Here is a 12,705-nt window from a genome sequence, read left to right on the forward strand (position 1 = left end):
AACAAACCCTTGGACAAGGGAACAACAAGTGACCCAAATTGGTGGGAGGTGGGTGTGGGAGGCATGGTAGGGCATGATCAAGGGTAATGTAATGAAGAGGTATTGCTGAAACCCAGGTGGGGATGGAATATGATAGTGGTACAGGAGGAAAGTCAAGGGAAATAGAGGAAAGAGCTGTGAGGCAAAGGTCATTTATAGAGGTCTAGATAAAGAGATGTACATATGCAAGTATATTTGTATATGAGGATGGGGAAATAGATCTATGTGCCTATATTTATAGGTTTAGTATTAAGGTAGCAGAAGGACATTGGGCCTCCACTCAAGTACTCCCTCAATGCAAGAATATTTTCTTCTATTAAATTAGCATTCTATGATGCTCACCCTCCCGACACAACCTCTGAAGACAAAGTGGGTGAATAAGCAAATGTGGTGAAGAAAGCTGATGGTGCCCGGCTATCAAAAGATATAGCATCTTGGGTCTTAAAGGCTTGAAGATAAACAAACGGCCATCTAACTCAGAAGCAACAAAGCCCACACCAGCCTGTGTGATCATGTGGTTCCGAAGGGATCAGTTATCAGGCATCAAAGAACAAAAAAAACGATATCATTGGGTGCACACCTCCATGATACAATCACTGAGGACAAATGGGTACATAAGCAAATGTGGCCCACCTATTTGCATCTGGGGTCTTAAAGGCTTGAAGGTAAACAAGTGGCCATTTAGCTCAGAAGCAACAAAGCCCACATGAAAGAAGCACACCAGCCTGTACAATCATGAAGTGTAGAAGGGATCAGGTATAAGACATCATCAGAACAAAAAAATCTTACCATAGTGAATGAAGGGTGGAGTGCAAAGTGGAGAACCAAAGCCCATTTGTTGGCCACTGGAGATCCCCTTGCAGAGGGATCTAGGGGAGGAGACGAGCCAGTCAAGGTGTGATATAGCACCGATGAAAAAATACAACTTTCTTCTAGTTCCTAAATGCTTCCTTCCCACCTCTACTATCATGATCCGAATTCTACCTTGCAAGTCTGGCTAGACCAGAGGATGTACAATGGTACAGATAGGAACTGGAAACAGAGAATCCAGGGCGGATGAACCCCTCAGGACCAGGGGTGTGAGTGGTGATACTGGGAGGGTAGAGGGAGAGTGGGTTGGAAAGAGGGAACCGATTACAAGGATCTACATGTGACCTCCTCCCTCGGGGATGGACAACAGAAAAGTGGGTGAAGGGAGACGTCGGACAGGGCAAGATATGACAAAATAACTTATAAATTATCAAGGGCTCATGAGAGACGGGGGACCGGGAGGGAGGGATAAAATGAGGACATGATGCCAAGGGCTTAATTGGATAGCAAATGTTTTCAGAATGATGAGGGTAATGAATGTACAGATGTGCTTTACACAATTGATGTATGTATGGATTGTGATAAGAGTTGTATGAGCCCCTAATAAAATGATTTTTAAAATAAAAGGGCAGTTTTATCAGTGTGTATTGAAAGGGAAATAAAATGTCAGACCGTCCAAGATAGAAAGATTGAAAAAGAAATGGTAGAGGGTATTTTAGATGCTTATCCAAGTGAATTGAGGTTCATAACAATGAGAGAATGATGTCTTAATAAATGAGTTAATGTAAGCAAATATATTATTTTAATATGTATTCGAACCAATTTAATTTTACACCAAGAAAATAGCTAATTAACATCAATTTTATATTTGTTTTGTTGTGATATCAAGTTACCCAAAATATACTGTGTTGGACAGGGTTCTCTAGAGAGACAAACCAGATTGCTAGTAATTATATATAAATATATTTATAAAGATAGATATATAATACAAGAAATGAACCATTAAATTATATACAGATAGATAATACAAAGAAATTTACAGTTAAACTATAAAGCAGTGAGACACTAGCAGCCTTTAAGGCTTGAGAGCCGCCAGTTACCAGTTCCCTACTGTAGAGAGAGCTGGGCTATATGTCTCCAGGCAGCAAACAGCAAGGCAGGTCCCCAACTGTCATCAACTGTAGGTCCCCAGCTCCAGAGATGAACATTCCAATTGGGTGGGCTTAAAGGGTCCTCAACTTACTGCGACACAGTCCACAAGCTAGGTATCCCACAGGTAGTGTACCCCTTTAAACTGAGGCACAAAACTAGCAAGGCAAGGTTCACCGAGCCATTTATCCCTCCACCCTTCCGTTAATCCTACTTGTGTTTATCGGCCAGGCTGGCACAATAAACTATCGCATATACTGTGCTTCTAAGTTCTTACAATGTACTCTTAGAGTCTTATTGTAATTTGAATCAATACAAAGTGGGGAAAATTAAAATATGCATTAAATATATAATTTAGGAGTCATAAAATACATTATTTTGCTGTTGTGATCATTTATTATTTTCTTAAGAATAGTCATTGACATTTTATCTTGTTGGTGGGATGATTGGATGAAAATATTGTTTGGTCAGTACCTCAGAATATTTCCCCAGTTATTCTTGTTTTTAAAATGATAGACATTAATTATTCAATGCTATTAACTAGGAAATAAGCATTGGTCTACAAACTATGAAGTCAGAGGCTCAAGATTTAGAGTTGTGATAAACTAAAGAGCTGTTATATTCTGCCCTATATGGGGTCCCTGTGAGTCACTACAATGGAAATGGGCTTAGTGGACTAGGTGTTGGCTCATACTAACCAGCTACTTTGTGGAAGAAAGAAGAAATGGGAAAGATAGATTTGCAGTCTCAGAAAAACTGCATGGGGTCATGTGTTAATCTAGGTTGACTAGAGAAACAAATTCATAGACATTCATATAAGGGTAAGAGAGAACTTTATACCAAAGAGCAATCGTGCATTAAAAAAAAATCCCTGCCTAATCCAGATCAAGTCCATAAGTCCAATATTGCCCCATATGTTGATACTAGTCTATAAATTCCTCTTCAGACTCACACAGCCATGTAATGACACCAAATGCAGGAAGATCACAGTCCAATGGGTGGAAAGTCTTGTGGATCCAGTGGTGGTGGAAGCATATCAATGGTGGCATGTGAATCCACATGGCTTTCCAAACTCCAGGACTCTGGCTCTATCATAGTAGCTCCATGTGACTTGTTAATAGGGATGTCTCACAGGGAGTAATTGTATATGGCCTCTAGTGATCTATTTATTTTCGTGGCACCTTCAAATGAGGGCATCAAGTTATGATGTGGTTGCCAGGCTGGTCCCCACCCCTTCACTCTTAATAGTCTCAAGTTGACACCAGCTTATGTACTACCACAGGTCACTATGAGTTAGAGTCGACTCAATGGCAATGTGATTATGTGTGTGTGTTTTTAATAGAGAAATAGAAGATACTGTGTAAGTATACCTGCAATAATTTGAAATAATAATAATCTACTTTTAATGATCATTTTTAGCCACTTTGATGTTTTTAATATTATTCTATGGATGTTGTTCTTAACAATATATTTTTAATTAACACATCAAATGCTTTTAAGATAAATAAATTTTATTTTCACCTATAAAAATTTAAGTGTTTAATGCTGTCTAAAGCATCCTAGATACTTTCGGGATAAGGAGTGAGAGAGCTATGGAAAGTTTCAATACTGCTTCATTGCGTCTTCTTTTTCTGTGCTCTGGTTCTGTATTTATTTTTGAGGAAGACATTCTTCTATAGTATATGCAATATGCATCATGGAGAAACTAGATGGGCCTGCAAGATTTGTAGTGTAAGGTATCCACCCATGTAATTATGACTTTTCCTTAATGTTATTCCCATTATTCAGAATATTGCTTTTGTTGGACTCAGTGCTACCCACTGGTGCAGTGAAACTTTATATTAGCTTTCTTAGAATTGCTACACCTCAATGCATGCCTGAGCTGTAAGTTTAGCTTGCTCTATTGTGTATTTGCCATCCTGTGGATTCTCACAGTTTTGATCATTTTGAAGTATCATGATTTTCTCCCTGCTAGGACGCTTCTTATTATGTTTCATCATCAACACGGTTTCCTGTACTCGCAGAGAAGGTAGGATCTCTCGTTCTTAAAAAAAGAAGGAAAAAACCCTGAAGCTCTAAAATGATTTGTACAGCAGAGGTAGGAGCAGCAGCTCTATCCAGCGTTCCTGCTGGCTTGCCTGAAGAAGTGCCTAGTATGGCTCATAAGGGACAATGCTACCTGCCCAGTTTCCTTTTCTGATGCCACATGAAATTAAGTCCTGGATCATTTGTCTCGAGATTTGAGGTGAAGCGCACGGTGATATGATCTGTTTTTTTAATAGAATAAAGATGAGAAGTAATTGGTGGCAGGAGGGTGGATAATCACCCAATTGTAAAATTGGGGATCCGTTCTGATGATTCTATTGGTACTAAACTTTACAATTTAGAATGAGTCTTCAAGAAGTGTGTAGGAACAGAAAAAGGACATCTATTTTTTAACTTCAGAAACTATGTTCAGCCTCCCTTGCCTTATCTTACCCATTAGAAAATCAAATGCATCCTTAAAATAGATTTAGTGATTTTTTTTTGAACACATATGGTTTTGTTTTTGGTGACCCACTGTAAGGAATGCATTACCACTTGCACTTAGCCATTGGGAGCCGTATATGCCAAACAGATCTTGGGTAACAGTAAAGTATACTAGAAAATGGTTTACTTGAGTTTGATTTTGTGGTTCATAACAAACCATGGTTAGCATCGCAAATCATAGGCATTCCAGAACACTTCCCTGCGCTTGTTTGGAATCTGTACCCAGACCATGAGGCAATTGTTCAACTGGAACCAGGGATATGGCATGGTTTAAAATCACGCTGAACCAATAACCTAAGAACCTGAACTATATGAACACGAATGTGGCATGGAGGAAGTCTCATAACCAATCTCTAATATGCAGATAAAATAACCTTGTGTACTTAAAGCAAGGAAGGTTGAACTACTTACTGATGAACATGCGGCAGCTTTCACTATAGATTACATTTCCATGTAGAGAAAATACATCCTTACAACTGGATCATTAAGCAACAGAATGAAAAATAGAGATAATATTAAGTTTGTCAAGGGTTCTATTTTCCATGCTTCTACAGCCAATGCTCATGGAAGCAGCAGTCAAGAAATCAAATAGTTCGAAATTGGGCAAATCTACTACAAAGGACTTCTTTGCATCTGAAGAGCAAAGTGTTCCTTTGAAAACTACTGTGTATCTGACCTTATTAGGTGCCATCAGGTCAGTTCCAACCCATAGCAACCTAATGCATAATCGAACAAAACACTGCCTGGTCCTGCGCCATCCTCACCATTGTTCGTAAGCTTGCATCCATTGTTACAGCCATGGTGTCAATCCACCGTGAGAGATTTCCTCTCTCCTTTACCCAACATGGTATCATTCTCCAGGGACTCGTGTCTTCTGACAATATGCCCTAAGTATGTAAGAGGACGTCTTACCATCCTTGCCATTAAGGAGCATGCTGGCCCTACGCATGACCTACGCCATGTTATTCTCGAGGTCTTCGTATGCATGAGAGAGCTGAACAACGAGTGAGGAAGATCAGAGAAGAACTGTTGCATTTGAATTATGACGCTGAAAAAGGACATTGAATACTGAGTGGGCGGCTAGAAGAGCAATAAATATGTCTTAGAAAAACTGCATCCACAATGCTCTTTAGGAGCTAATATGGCAAGACTTCATCTTCTTTACCTTGGTTGTGTTATCCCGAGGGATCAGTCTCTGGAAAAAGACACCATTCTTGGTATAGTGGAGAGTCAATGAAGAAGAGGAAGATTCTCAAGGAGATGAATTGACAGAATGGCTACAGCAATGGGCTCAAGCATAACGATTGTGAAGATAGTGCAAGATTAGTCAGTATTTTGTTCTGCGATATTTAAGGTTGCCACGGTATGAATGACACCAAATAATGCCAAAGCTAATAAATGTGTTTGATTTGGCATTTCAATTGTTTTGCAGTTAAAGGTTAGATTTTGGTTGTACATACTTCAAATCTTGGATAAAAGTATTGAATATGTGAAAATATTTATATATAATTTTGCCCACATTAAAATATTAAGCTATTCAAATAAATTGGTAATTCAAATTTTCTTAAATGTGTACTAGAAATATGAGAAGTCACATTTTAATTCATTCACTGTTTGCTTGATTTTTATCTAAGATGTTTCTAAATAATATCTTTTCTAAATGTGTATTGAAGCATGTCTTATACTATAGGTAGACAACTATGCTATATTTATTTATAAAGAACAAGTACTTTAAGAAATTATAGCTTTACAGTTTTGCATATAAAACATAATTATTGTCATAAGATTATTTAAAAAGTCACAGGAGAAATATTTGAAGAATGAGAATCAATAAAATGCTCATTTATAACAATACTATTTACATTAAAAAGGTGATGCGGATGGGTATACAAAATAAAAGCCAGAGATCACTAGGAACCGGCTTTTGTTTTCTAAAACCAAGTCACACAGTACACAATTCTGCAGGATGCCGTTGTCTCATTAGTACTTAATACAGGTCTGGTGATGTAATGAATTCTTGCTAATTTTGCAAATCAGTGTAAATTTTATCTTGTTAAAAGATTATCCCCAGAAATAGTAACCATTTTACCATGTTTTAAGCTATGTGTTTGATAATCAGTCCTATGGCGCAGTTGTTCATATTTATGAAATAGTGGTAGAGCCTTGTTGGTGTGATTATAGCTGGCATTTCCCTACTTGCCAATTGGATCTTAAGGCTTTATTTAAAATCTGCGTAAGTTGTTATATTTTTAAAAGAGTGTAACTTCTGTTTGTTTCAATTTGAATATTTTACAAGTTATGTTTTTCCAGTTTTTTGCATGTTTTTTAAATGAAATATTATATTACATATGTACTAAAATCTGCCAATATTTTCATTTTTTACTACCAGTTCAAAATTTTAATATTGCTTTTCTCCAGAATGCATACACATTCAGACTTCTCTTATGGATTATTTTCTAGTTTAATTCATATTGAATTTTTTGAATTACAGGTGCTGGTGTCTCTTGGGTCCCTTCGTTTCTCTCCATCTCTCTGACACTGCAGCAATGCAGTCAGCCAAGACTCTGAATTATTACATCAAGTACCCAGTTCTGCACCAGGCTCCAATTTTACCTCTTTCGAGAGGCAAACAGTGACCTGGTAATTTTACTTTGATACTCAGAATCCTCCCCAGCTTCCCTTTGCCTAAGCAAATTTTATTACATGCCCTTGCTAATTGTTGACTGAACTCTGCATCTTCTTCTGCATCTCTGAGCGCTTCCCATCCTGAAAATTTCACTTCACCCAACTGGAACTCTTAGTTTCCTGAATGCAGTAAATTCTCTCTTGCTGGCTTTCACAACTGTTTCTTCCATATGTCAAAATGCATTAATAGACTCATAAGTATATTTATCTAGGTATATATAATTTATAGTTTTATTGCATATATAAAAATGATCTTTGTATGAAAGAACTTCTAGAAGACATGGAAAAATGAAATAGAAAGACACTAGAATTTTTCCATGAACTTTTTGAATTATGATATATACGTGCGTATTTATCCTGCTTGCCTCAATCTCTTATCTGACTATTGTTTCTCAATTCACTCACCCAAAATTCACTTATTTAAAAAAATTTATACTATGAATTGAAGCACAATTTATAGAGCAATTCAGTTCTGTATTAATTAATTTGAATGCTCACAGTGTAACATCATTCATGCTCCATCTACTTTGTTTTTCCCTGTTCCCTTCTTTTCTACTTTCTGACTTTTATCCTTGAGCAAATGGCATGCGTTTGACCTCAAATTGTTGTAAGTAATATGCTGCTCTCTAGTGCTACTGTTCGCCTTCAAGGTCTGTCTAGCTGGCTTACAATTGAGCTGTAGGTGATTTCACTTTCTGACCTAATGGTTGACTAAGGACCATAGCTTGAAGATTCCACCTATCTATATGACCAGAAAGCCTGGCATTATTTTTTATGATTTTGAATTTTGTTCTTTAATTTTCTCCCTTTCCTTCCAGGATCTTCTGATGTGATCCCTTTCAGAGTGGTTTCATCTGGTAGCTTCGCACTGTCTAGCTCTTTTGGACTCAGGGTAATGGGAGTTGAAGTCCACATGGTCTTATAGATCTTTCTATCATTTCCCTTCATCTTTGTTTTTCTTCAGTCTTCTTTGCTGCAGATGGGGAGACTTCTAATTGCACCTTAGATGGTTGTTCATAAGCATTTAAGAGTCCTACTGCTACTCACCCAAGAAGCATATAGAGAATTTTAACTGTGGACTATGTGTCATACTTTATCTTGGTGACTCCTTAGACTAAGGTCTTGAACCAACCCTAAGCCTACCAGCTCATTCCCTCAAGATGGTTGGTTATGGCTGAAAAATGTTCATATATTTCCCCCCACATGAGGTATTTGCTGAAGTTTGTAATTTCCAACTATTGTTCTGGCATGGAATATACAGGTTTGATAAAAATATGTATATTTATAAATTCATATTCTAATCTTACTGGACTTACAGTCTAGTTCTTAGAACAGCAAGTAAAACACACACGCACCACACAAACAAGTAGCTACATAGTTGTGATTCTTCAAATTTTGATGCAGAATAAGATCTAACAAAAGAGAACCATCGAGGATACATAATTTAGTAACGCTTCTGGAAAAGTTACAGGGAACATTAGAACTGAAGGATTAGTAGGAGTTAGCTAGGCGAAGAACAGGAAGAGCATGCTTGTGAGTCACGTCATCCTTTAGCTATCGCAACACCTAGGAGCTTCTCTGTGACTTCCTAAGTGGATGAGGCTCCTTGCTCTGTGCTCTCAGAGAGCCTGTCATCTCTCCTTATCATAGTTACTCATGGAATAATAATGGGAAGGCGCTCCTCTATGTGACTCACGTATTTTCTATTTCCCCCCCGCCACTTGCTGACGTTGCTGCACTGTGCAGTCTGATAGGAACTGATTAGCACTGGCTTATAGTAGAAAGTCTGTCTTTCTTATGATTTCGGAATCATAAATTTGCACATAAGAACAGGATAACATCCCTTCAATTCTGATAGTTTCCAACAAGCAGAAGGCATAGGTTTGTTTGGATTTTTGTTTTCACTCAGAACCCACCTAAGTGTACGCATTTCAAGCTTACATCTTTGTAAATTATGAAGTGTTACTACCATTCATAATATTTAACATAGAATACTATCGAAATATCCTAATCAGATTCTCAATGATTATGTACAAGCTTCCTTATTTATTGTCCACACTGCCAAAGACTAGTGACCTCAAGCTTCCTACATTCACAGTCCCCTTGGCTCAGGCCCTCTAATCTCCTGCCTGGATTGATGCATTAACCACGGCCCGAAGAGGGTTCCCTAAGTAAGTGGAATCTCTGAAAAATTCCCCCTGAACTCCTCGCTGCATGCACTTTTTCCCATTCCATTTGCTGTGCTTTAGGTCTAGCATGCACTTAACCCCAATGTGTGCATTTGCACTTCATTGCTGAGTGCAGATTATCTCCTCAAAGGTCCCCCAATGTCCTCAATGAATTCCCCTGGCCTCCTTTTTTTTTCTATCGCATCTATGCCATACTTCTTTCTTTTTATTTGTGTTCATGGCATTGAGTCTAAAACTCTCTAAGGTTGATGGGGGCGGAGAGGAATCATAGATAAAAGCCAAGATTGCTTTGGGACCTGCTGGCTGTCATTGGAGGAAGATTTTATGCCAGCGGTTCTCAACCTGCAGGTCGTGACCCCTTTGGGGGTCGAATGACTCTTTCACAGGGGTTGCTCGATTCATCACAGTAGCAAAATTACAGTTATGAAGTAGCTATGAAAATCATTTTTTGGTTAGGGGTCACCACAACATAAGGAACTGTATTAAAGGGTCGCAACATTAGGAAGGTTGAGAACCACTGCTTTATGCTCTATGGCCTTACTGAGAAAGCCTTGTCATCTTATTTCCCCCAACGGTAGTTGCATTTTAGCCTTTGTAAAATTCAAAATTAACTTAAGCACATTTCTCTGAAGCTCTTTCAAACAGAGTATGATTTACATTCTGCCATGCTTCTAGGTAATTCATATCCCAACTGTTAGATGACCATTTAAAAAATCATTTTATTAGGGGCTCATACAACTCGTATCACAATCCATACATACATTAATTGTGTCAAACACATTTGTACATGTGTTGCCATCATCATTCTCAAAACACCTGCTTTCTACTTAAGGCCTTGGTATCAGTTCCTCATTTTCTCCCCTCCCCCCTCCTCCCTGAACCCTTGATAATTTATAAATTATTATTACTTTTGCATATCTTACACCATCCAATGTCTTCCTCACCCACTTCTCCACTGTCTGTCCCCCAGAGAGGAGGTTATATGTAGACCTTGTAATCTGTTACCCCTTTCTCCCTCACCTTCCCTCCACCCTCTTGATAACATCACTCTCACCACTGGTCCTGAGGGGTACATATGTCCTGGATTCCCTGTAGTTCCAGTTCCTGTCTGTGCCAGTGTGCATCCTCCAGTCCAGCTGGATTTGTAAGGTATAATTGAGATCATCATAGTGGGGGGGAGGAAGCATTCAAGAACTAGAGAAAAATTGTATATTGCATCGTTGCTGCACTGCACCCTGACTGGCTCATCTCCTCCCCGCAGCCCTTCTGCAAGGCAATGTCCAATTTCCCACAGATGGGCCATAGGTTCCCACTCCGCATTCCCCTTCTTTCACAATATTATGATTTTTTTTGTCTTTGATGCCTGATACCTGATCCCTTTGATGTCTTGTGATCTCACAGGCTGGTGTACTTCTGTCATGTAGGCTTTGTTGTTTCTCAGGTAGATGGCCCCTTATCTACCTTCCAGCCTATGAGACCCCAGATTCTACGTCTTTTGATAGCCAGGCACTGTCAGCTTTCTTCTCCACATTTGCCTATGATCTGCTTTGTCTTCAGCGTTCATGTCGGGGTAGGCTGGTGTGCTTCTTCCATGTGGGGTTTGTTGTTTCTTAGCTAGATGGCTGCCTGTTTATCTTCAAGCCTTTAAGACCCCAGACGGTATATCATTTGATAGCTGGTACCAGCAGCTATCTTCACCACTTTTGCTTATGCATCTACTTTGTCCTCAGCCATCAAGAATGACCAGTTTTTTTTAATGACCCAAGACATTCTCTAGTATTATGAGCATATAGGACAAGAGAAAGATGTTCTCTCCTTATTCTGATCCATCTTGGGGAACCCAGCAGGAATCATTAAAAAAATTTATTCTGGTTAGATGGCTGGCAATTAAAATGGTTTTTTTTCAATTTGGAGAACAGTATATTTATTTACTTTAGTTCAGTATCCTCCAATAAATCTATATTATAGTGTCCCAGGTTTCTTAAGCACTGCCACAGAGATGCATACACACCTGAGAATTTGCATACAGTATACTATTAATGTTTTCTGATTTTTTTCTTAAATCATTGATCCTAGGTCTTTAGGACGCCTGGGCTTGTTAAGTAAAGGCCCTTGAGCAGATGGATGGACGCAGTGGCTGCATTAATGGGCTCAGGCATAGGAACAATTGTGAGGCTGGTGCAGAACCATGCAGTGTTTTCTTCTGTTGTGCATAAGGTTGCTATGGGTCATGGTTGACATGATGGCATCTAACAACAACAACAACAAAATTACTATCAATGCCCTAATAAATGCTTCTTCATACCTTGTTATGTAAGGTGTTGGATAAGATGCAAGATCTTCTTGTGGTGATCCTATCGTGGGATTATTGCTGGTCGTTTGTGGAGGAATATTTGTTAGTACCAAGTTTGTGAAAATTGTGTGTTTCTTTGTGCACTGCCTTTTCCCATTAATAATATCCTCATATTTTATTCTTCTACTCCTATAATACATGTAACATTAAGAAAAATCAAGGTGAGGATTGTTTTGAATAGTGTGAGACCAGTTTGCCTGTAAGAGTTCCATTAGAAAAAGCAACGTCAGCCGACGAGGGTCAGAGGTCGCCCAGCCAGCCACGGAGCGGTCGCTTGATCCCACTGGGAATGGCAGCCCCGTCTATGAAAGAAAGGCAGGCTTGCTGGGGAGCCTGAGATGAGTACTGGAAGTGTTTAGATGAGAGCACGGAGGATGCTTCTCAGTGTAAGAAGTTAAGAAGCTCATTTGAATCAAGTTGCCCCAACAATGGATAAAATATTTTGATAAAAGAAGAGACTACTTAAAATTCAAAGAAAAATTTGAAGCAGGACAATTCCAGTCTTCAAAAACAACCACAAATTCCTAGACTGTACCTGAACTTTTCACAAAACTTGACTGTACATACAAAGCTCTGTTAACCTTAAGGACAATAGTAATTACAGTGCTATTTGAATTAAGGTAAATATCAATACTTGTTCTCTATAAAGGACTCTTAATAACTAAAGTGATCAAATAACAGGATTCATTCAGACTATGAATAATTGAAATAAATGGTGTAAAATATTTTTTAAAAAGAGTTCCATTATACTTGGTTTTTGTGACCACTGATTGAAAAAAATAATGTAATAATTATCTTTATATGACTATTGCTATTTTTAGGTACTGGCAAGTCAGTTTAGACTCATTTTGATCCCACGTGACAAAGTAGAACTGTCTGATGGGTTTAATAGGCTGTATTCTTACAGCAGTGTATGTCCTGCTTTGTCACCCAGATATCAATCAGAGGTAC

The 12,705-nt window shown here is 38.5% G+C and overlaps 1 pseudogene; it reads left to right on the forward strand.

Annotated features, from left to right (window-relative positions):
• Positions 1 to 12,043: 12,043 nt before the first annotated feature.
• Positions 12,044 to 12,466, forward strand: LOC142461689 (cytochrome c oxidase assembly factor 6 homolog; annotated as a pseudogene).
• The last annotated feature ends 239 nt before the right edge of the window (positions 12,467 to 12,705 follow it).

Source organism: Tenrec ecaudatus, chromosome 11, assembly GCF_050624435.1.
Source record: "Tenrec ecaudatus isolate mTenEca1 chromosome 11, mTenEca1.hap1, whole genome shotgun sequence".
NCBI classification, from domain to species: Eukaryota; Metazoa; Chordata; class Mammalia; order Afrosoricida; family Tenrecidae; genus Tenrec; species Tenrec ecaudatus.